Raw genomic sequence first — 7,582 nt, forward strand, 5'->3', positions numbered from 1 at the left:
TTTTTCTCAAGTAGATAACCAATTGTCTCAGAATGATACATTAAATAGTCCATTATTTCCCCCATGATTGGTAATATTATCCCAATTATATGTCAAGTTTATTTATAGGAATGTGTTTGATATTGGTTTCCTTCCCTTCCATTGGTCTCACCATATACCTCTGTGCTAGTACCACATCATCTTAATCATAGTAATTTTATATAAAGCTGATATTTTGTAAAACACCAGTTAGCAAACCCAGATATCCTAATCACATTGACCAATCACCCTACTGGTTTTCCAATTCTCTGACACTACTCAAACCTCACTTGTTCCCTTTTCTCTACTCCTTCATTCTCCCTTTAGAATGCCCATTTACCTCTATTTGAATCAAAGTTAAGATTAGTCTACACTGGACTCTCTTTCTTATTGCAGAGTTCCTCTATACTATTTTAAATAATAATGGCTATTCTAGGACTTTTCATTTTCTATGTTAATTAGAATCTGATTGTTATGTTATACAAGCAGACTTTTCAGATGTTAATTGAGATTGCACTGAATTTAGGGAATAAGCTGGGCAGAATTGACATCACTATAATACTGCATCTTCTAGTTCATGTACATGGTATACCTTGATGTATTTTGTCAAAGAAAAATAAAGCCACACACTTGTTAAAGACTGTAAGCAGATTTTACTCAGTAACTACTGCAATAGGTAAGAAAGTCTGATGTATTCAGTAGAGTTGACTGGCATTACAAAGGGATAATGACAGAATAGGAAAGAGGAAAAAGTGGGGTTCAAGCAGAGTCAGAGAACTGAAAAGCAGGAAGTATGATTGGTCAACATGATTAGGCCATCTGGGTTTGCTAACTGGTGCTTTTCGTAGATACACTGCTACTATCCCACAGTGACTGGGAGACAGGGTCTCCCTTCTCAGGTGTTGGCTAGAACAAATAATAAATTCTTTGGGCAGCCTTCAGCTTTCTCAGGTAGTAATTTGAGAGGAGTGGTTGGGTTATCCCAAGAACACATCTGTAAACCAAAAAGAACACATCTGTAAACCACATCCCAAGAACACGTCTGTAAACCTGAGAGACAGGTTTTAACTAACTTAGAAGTTTATTTTGCCAAGGTTAAGGACATGCCTGGCAAAAATAAACATGGAATCACAGAAAGTCTATGGTCTGTGCCTTTCTCCAAAGTCAACTTTCAGGGCTTCAGTATTTAAAGGGGAAAACCCGGCTAGAGTGGAAGGGGAAGCATATAGTAATTCACACATTGCATGAGAAAAGGAGTAGGTAGGAGAACAGTCAATTACATATTCATCTTGCACTCAGTAACTTGGCACTTTACATTAGATAAGGTGAATGTAAAGTAGCTACCTGTGGAGATATTTAATCTTTTATCTGTAGATGTCTGCTTAGGAACAATAGGAAAGGCAGCTTCTTGCATGACTTAGCTTATTTTTTTTTCTTTTGGCATAGTGAATTGGGATTCCAAGTTTTTATTTTTCTTTCACACATCTTTGGGCCGTAAGGAGGCGTGCTAGAGTATGTTAACGTCTCTCAGAGCATGGGGTAGTTAAAATTGTTTAGGCTGAAAGTCTGCATTCTTTATAGGCTAAAGTTGAGGCCAAGTCGAGAACAGAGCTCAACTGAGCCTGAGTGATTAAAGAGAGAACTTTTGTCAATGTAATAATTTAAAAAATATGTATTCTTTATTAATGCTTTATGACTTTTTCTATTCCATAGTGAATTTTTGAGTGATAAATATCTAATAATTTAAATATAAAATCAGTTATGAGTTTTCAAAATCAATAATTCAAGATATATATGTAAGCATGTCATATACAATAAGTTGTCTATGCTAAGAAGACTGAGAGACTTTAGGGCCACTATGAAGTCACCTGTATAAAATAAAAAAAGTCTACTCTAGAGAAGGGCAGTGCAAGATGGCAGAGTAGTAGTATTCTCCAGCAAAGATCTTTCCATAGAAGCATACATTCAAGAAACTAATCACACATTAAAAAATACCTTCACAAGAGCTAATTAAATCAGGTGAGAGATTGCACTACCTAGTTATAGAACATAAATAAAGAAAGATGTATTGAAGATGGTAGGAAGAATGGTTTTACATTATTCATGTCACTGTTCTTCTAACCCCAGGCAATCCAGTATGAAGAGCAATAACGTCTGCTCTGGGGAAAGAGAAAAGTGAGCACAGGACTTGTTTTGGACAGAATACTGGCCTGCCACAGTAAAATGTGGCACTTGGCAGAAACCCATTATCTTATATTCCAATTCAGTACCCACAGACATAAATTTTAGACTCACCGTGGCACCAACCAGTAACACAAAGTTCTAGGCTTCATGCTTGCTTGGCGAACTCAGTCTCTGGCCTGTACCATTTCTAGATCAACATCAGTGGCCCTGGGCTCTAAAAACTTCTTCTTCTTTTTTTTTTTTTTGAATCAGAATCTATATTACAAATGTCTTCCAAGAACACAGGAAGAAAAGATAGCCACATGCAAAGGGCTCTCTAAGAAACCCTCCATTGGTCTATGACAATACTGATTGTAACAGCTTGTGAAGAAGGTTCAATAGAGAAATAAGGCATAAGCTTTTCTGTAAACTTATCAGTGAAGGTATACACATGTGATCTGTTTTTTAAATTATAAAATGAAACCTCTCCCAACTCATAGTCCAGAAAAATGGCAACTTGCAGGACTTCTGTATTCCTTGTAGTGCGTGAACTACAGAATGACTGAATTTGCCAGCACCCCATCTGTGGAATTGGTGATGTAATACTATCTCTTGGAAATGTTTCCTTACACACACCAAGGAACAATGCACCTGTGCCTCTCACTTCTGCTTGCCAAAAATGTCCCCCAGCATCAAATCTTTCAAAGCTCCAGTCAACTGGGTAAAAACTAAATGACTGAGAATTATCAACAAAGTTTGGCCTCATCATCCTTAATATCACATGTTTTCTATCTCTTGAGATAATAAGACTAAGGTGGGCTATTTTTGGATCTGGCATCAAGTCTTCCTGAAATGTGCTCATCATTCTTTGCAGGCCAAAATAATGTGGAGGGAGACTCAAACTCTCCTTCCTTGATTCATGTGAGAAGATTGCAGGGGTTTTCAGGATTTCATATGTGTTATAAATATTCTCAATACCTGTCAGCTCATCCAGGTCTGCCTGAAAACACTTCTTTGCTATTTCATTTAACAGATTTTGTAGTACAAATAAGTGCTTTGAGATTTGTCTTTGGTTTTCAATGAGTTTTTCTTCAGCCTCCTTCTCTTCAGTAGGTAACCTGTCATGAATTGCAGCTTGTTCTTTTTCCAAGAAAGACTTAATTCCTTCAAATTCAGACTGTAATTCCTTCCTCCATGTTACCATCTTCCTTTTCACATTAAAAGATCTCAAAATTGGAACTTCACACCACATCTTGGCATCTTCAATTTCCTTCTGTAGTGGGGCTTTATGTAGCTTTTGAGCTTCCTTCTGTGTGTAGCTGCAGCTTCCTCAATGGGCATCAGAGGGTGATCCTGGTGGTCAGAGGAGACCCTGGGCTCTAAAAACTTCTAAGCAGCAGGCCTCAGTGAAACTGGGAATCAGATTTACCCCAGCATTTACTTGATGCTGTGCTTCTGGCAGCACTGTGACAGTCATAACTTCCCTGGGCTTCTGGTGTACCCCAGCAGTGTGCCTATTACAGGGATTTTCCAGAATAAACTAGTCTGTGAAGGCTGAAATAAGTATGTACCTCTTCAATTATGCAACCACTGATGCACAACCACAACAATCAAGAACAATGATGGAGACATAATATCACCAAGGAAATAAGATGTCAGGGACTGTCTGACCCTGAAGAAATGGAGATGTTTAAACTGCCTGACAAAGAGTTTAACATAACTGTTTTAGGAAGCTCAGGAAACTTCAGGAAAATATAGAGAAATATTTCAACTAAATAAGGAAAAATATGTGACCAGAATGAGAAATTCAATAGAGAAATAGAAGTAGTAAAAAAACACACAGACATTTTGAAGCTGAAAAGTATAATGAACAAAATAAAAAGTGCAATAAAGAGCATCGACAGCAGAATTTATCAGGCAGAAGGGAAAATTTGTGAACTCAAGACCAGGTTATTTAAAAACATACAGTAAAAATATGAATAAAAAGAATGAAGAAAGTTATGGACTTTATGGGACAGGATCAAATGAACAAATTTTTGAATCACAGGAGTTAAAGGAGGAGAAGAGGATGATAAAAAGATAGAAAGTTTAAAAAAAATTATAGAAAAATTTTCAAACCTAAAGAAAGATGTAAATATCCAGATAAAGGAAGGACAAAAGTTTCTAATAAGATTCAATCCAAATAAAACTATCTAAACCATTATAATCAAACTGTCAAAAATCAAAGAAAAAAAGAGGATTCTGAAATCATCAAGAAAAAGCAAATAATGTATGAGAATTTCAATATGACTGGCAGAAGACTTCTCAGCAGAGATCTTAGGAGACAGATAAAATATTCAAAGTCCTAAAGGAAAAAAATACTGTCAATGAAGTATACTGTACCAAGCAAAGTTGTTCTTCATAAATGAATGCAAGATAGATTTTTCCAGACAGGCAAAGCTGAGAAAGTTTCTCACCATCATACCTGTCGTATTGAGAAAACGTTGAAGAGAGTTCTTCAAGCTGAAAGAAAAGAACACTAACAATACAAATAACATCCAAAAGTATAAAATTCACTGGTAAAAGTAGACAAATTTAGAATACTCTAATATTGTAATAGTTGAATGTAAGTTCCTTATATATTTTTTAGTGTGAAGGTTGAAACACAAAACTATTAAGAATAATAATAGCTACAATAATTTTTAACAGATATGTCATATAAAATGATGTAAAGTGTGGGATTAAAAATTCAAAATGTGGGAAGAGTTTGGAGTAAAAATATAAAGTTCTGAATTTTTGTCATGAAGGGTATCATCAGCTTAAAATAACCTATTATAACTATAGATGTTTTTTGTATGCTGCCTGGTAATCACAAAGCAAAAACCTATAGTAGATACACACACACACAAAAAAAGGGCAAAGAACAGTAAACATACCACTAGAGAAAATCACTTAACCACAAAGAAAGATAGCAAAAGAGGAAGAAAGGAACAAATGACTTATAAAACAATTAATAAAATGACAGTAGTAGTCCTTACCTATTAATAATTACCTCAAATGTAAATAAATTAAAATTTGTAATTAAAATATATACAGTGGCTGTATGAATTAAAAAAAACCCAAGACCCAGCTATATGCTGTCTACATGAAACTCTTTTCACTTGTAAGAACACACACAGGCTGAAAGTGAAGTGATTAAAAAAAAGATATTCTTTGCTAATGAAAACCATAAGAGAGCAAAAGCAGCTGTATTTATATCAGACAAAATAGATTTTAAGTAATAAAGTATAAAAAGAGATAAAGAACATCATTATATAATGACAAAGGAGTCAATTCAACAAGAAGACATGAAAATTATAAATATATATGCAAACAATATTGAAGTAACTAAATATATAAAGCAAATAAAAATCAATCTGGGCCAGATACGCCTGTAATCCCAGCACTTTGGGAGGCCGAGATGGGCAGATCGTGAGGTTAGGAGATCGAGACCATCATGGCTAACATGGTGAAACCCCATCTCTATTAAAAAAATACAAAAAAGTTAGCCAGGCATGGTGGCAGGCACCTGTAGTCCCAGAGACTCAGGAATGAGTCAGGAGAATGGCATGAACCTGGGAGGCAGAGCTTCCAGTGAGCCAAGATTGCATCACTGCACTCCAGCCTGGGTGACAGAGCAAGACTCCATCTCAAAAAAAAAAAAAAAAAAAAAAAAAAAAAAAAAAAAAATCTGAAGGGAGGGAGAAATATACTGCAATACACAATAGTAGGGAACTTCAGTGTTGCACTTTCAGCAGTAGTAGACAAATCATCCATATTGAAAATTATTAAGGAAACTTCAGACTTAAGCATTCTAGATTAAACAAACCTAACAGGCATATACAGAATGTTCCATCCGATAGCCACAGAAAACATTTTTCTCAATGACGTATGGGACATTCTCCAAAATAGATGGTATGCTATACCACAAAAGAAGTTTTAACAAATTTAAGAAGACTAAAATCATGTTAGATATCTTTATTGACCACAATGATATAAAACTAAAAATCAATAGCAAAAGGAACTCTGAAAAAATCATTAATATATGGATACTAAACAACATGCTCCTAAACAACCAATGAGTTAACAAACAAATCAAGAGGAAAATTTTTTTTTTTAAATTTATTTATTATTATTAAACTTCAAGTTGTAGGGTACATGTGCACAACGTGCAGGTTTGCTACATATGTATACTTGTGCCATGTTGGTGTGCTGCACCCATCAACTCGTCATTTACATCAGGTATAACTCCCAATGCAATCCCTCCCCCCTCCCCCCTCCCCATGATAGGCCCCGGTGTGTGATGTTCCCCTTCCCGAGTCCAAGTGATCTCATTGTTCAGTTCCCGCCTATGAGTGAGAACATGTGGTGTTTGGTTTTCTGTTCTTGAGATAGTTTGCTAAGAATGATGGTTTCCAGCTGCATCCATGTCCCTACAAAGGACACAAACTCATCCTTTTTTATGGCTGCATAGTATTCCATGGTGTATATGTGCCACATTTTCTTAATCCAGTCTGTCACTGATGGACATTTGGGTTGATTCCAAGTCTTTGCTATTGTGAATAGTGCTGCAATAAACATACGTGTGCATGTGTCTTTATAGCAGCATAATTTATAATCCTCTGGGTATATACCCAGTAATGGGATGGCTGGGTCATATGGTACATCTAGTTCTAGATCCTTGAGGAATCGCCATACTGTTTTCCATAATGGTTGAACTAGTTTACAATCCCACCAACAGTGTAAAAGTGTTCCTATTTCTCCACATCCTCTCCAGCACCTGTTGTTTCCTGACTTTTGAATGATCGCCATTCTAACTGGTGTGAGATGGTATCGCATTGTGGTTTTGATTTGCATTTCTCTGATGGCCAGTGATGATGAGCATTTTTTCATGTGTCTGTTGGCTGTATGAATGTCTTCTTTTGAGAAATGTCTGTTCATATCCTTTGCCCACTTTTTGATGGGGTTGTTTGTTTTTTTCTTGTAAATTTGTTAGAGTTCTTTGTAGGTTCTGGATATTAGCCCTTTGTCAGATGAGTAGATTGCAAAAATTTTCTCCCATTCTGTAGGTTGCCTGTTCACTCTGATGGTAGTTTCTTTTGCTGTGCAGAAGCTCTTTAGTTTAATGAGACCCCATTTGTCAATTTTGGCTTTTGCTGCCGTTGCTTTTGGTGTTTTAGACATGAAGTCTTTGCCCATGCCTATGTCCTGAATGGTACTACCTAGGTTTTCAAGAGGAAAATTTAAATAATTTCTTGAGACAAATGAAAATGGAAACTGTATACAAAAACCTATGAGATATAGCAAAAAGAGTTTTAAGAAGGAAGTTTTTAGTAATAAACACCTATATCAAAAAAGAAGAAAGATCTCAAATAAACAACAT

Source organism: Chlorocebus sabaeus, chromosome 9 (genome assembly GCF_047675955.1).
Source record: "Chlorocebus sabaeus isolate Y175 chromosome 9, mChlSab1.0.hap1, whole genome shotgun sequence".
NCBI lineage: Eukaryota > Metazoa > Chordata > Mammalia > Primates > Cercopithecidae > Chlorocebus > Chlorocebus sabaeus.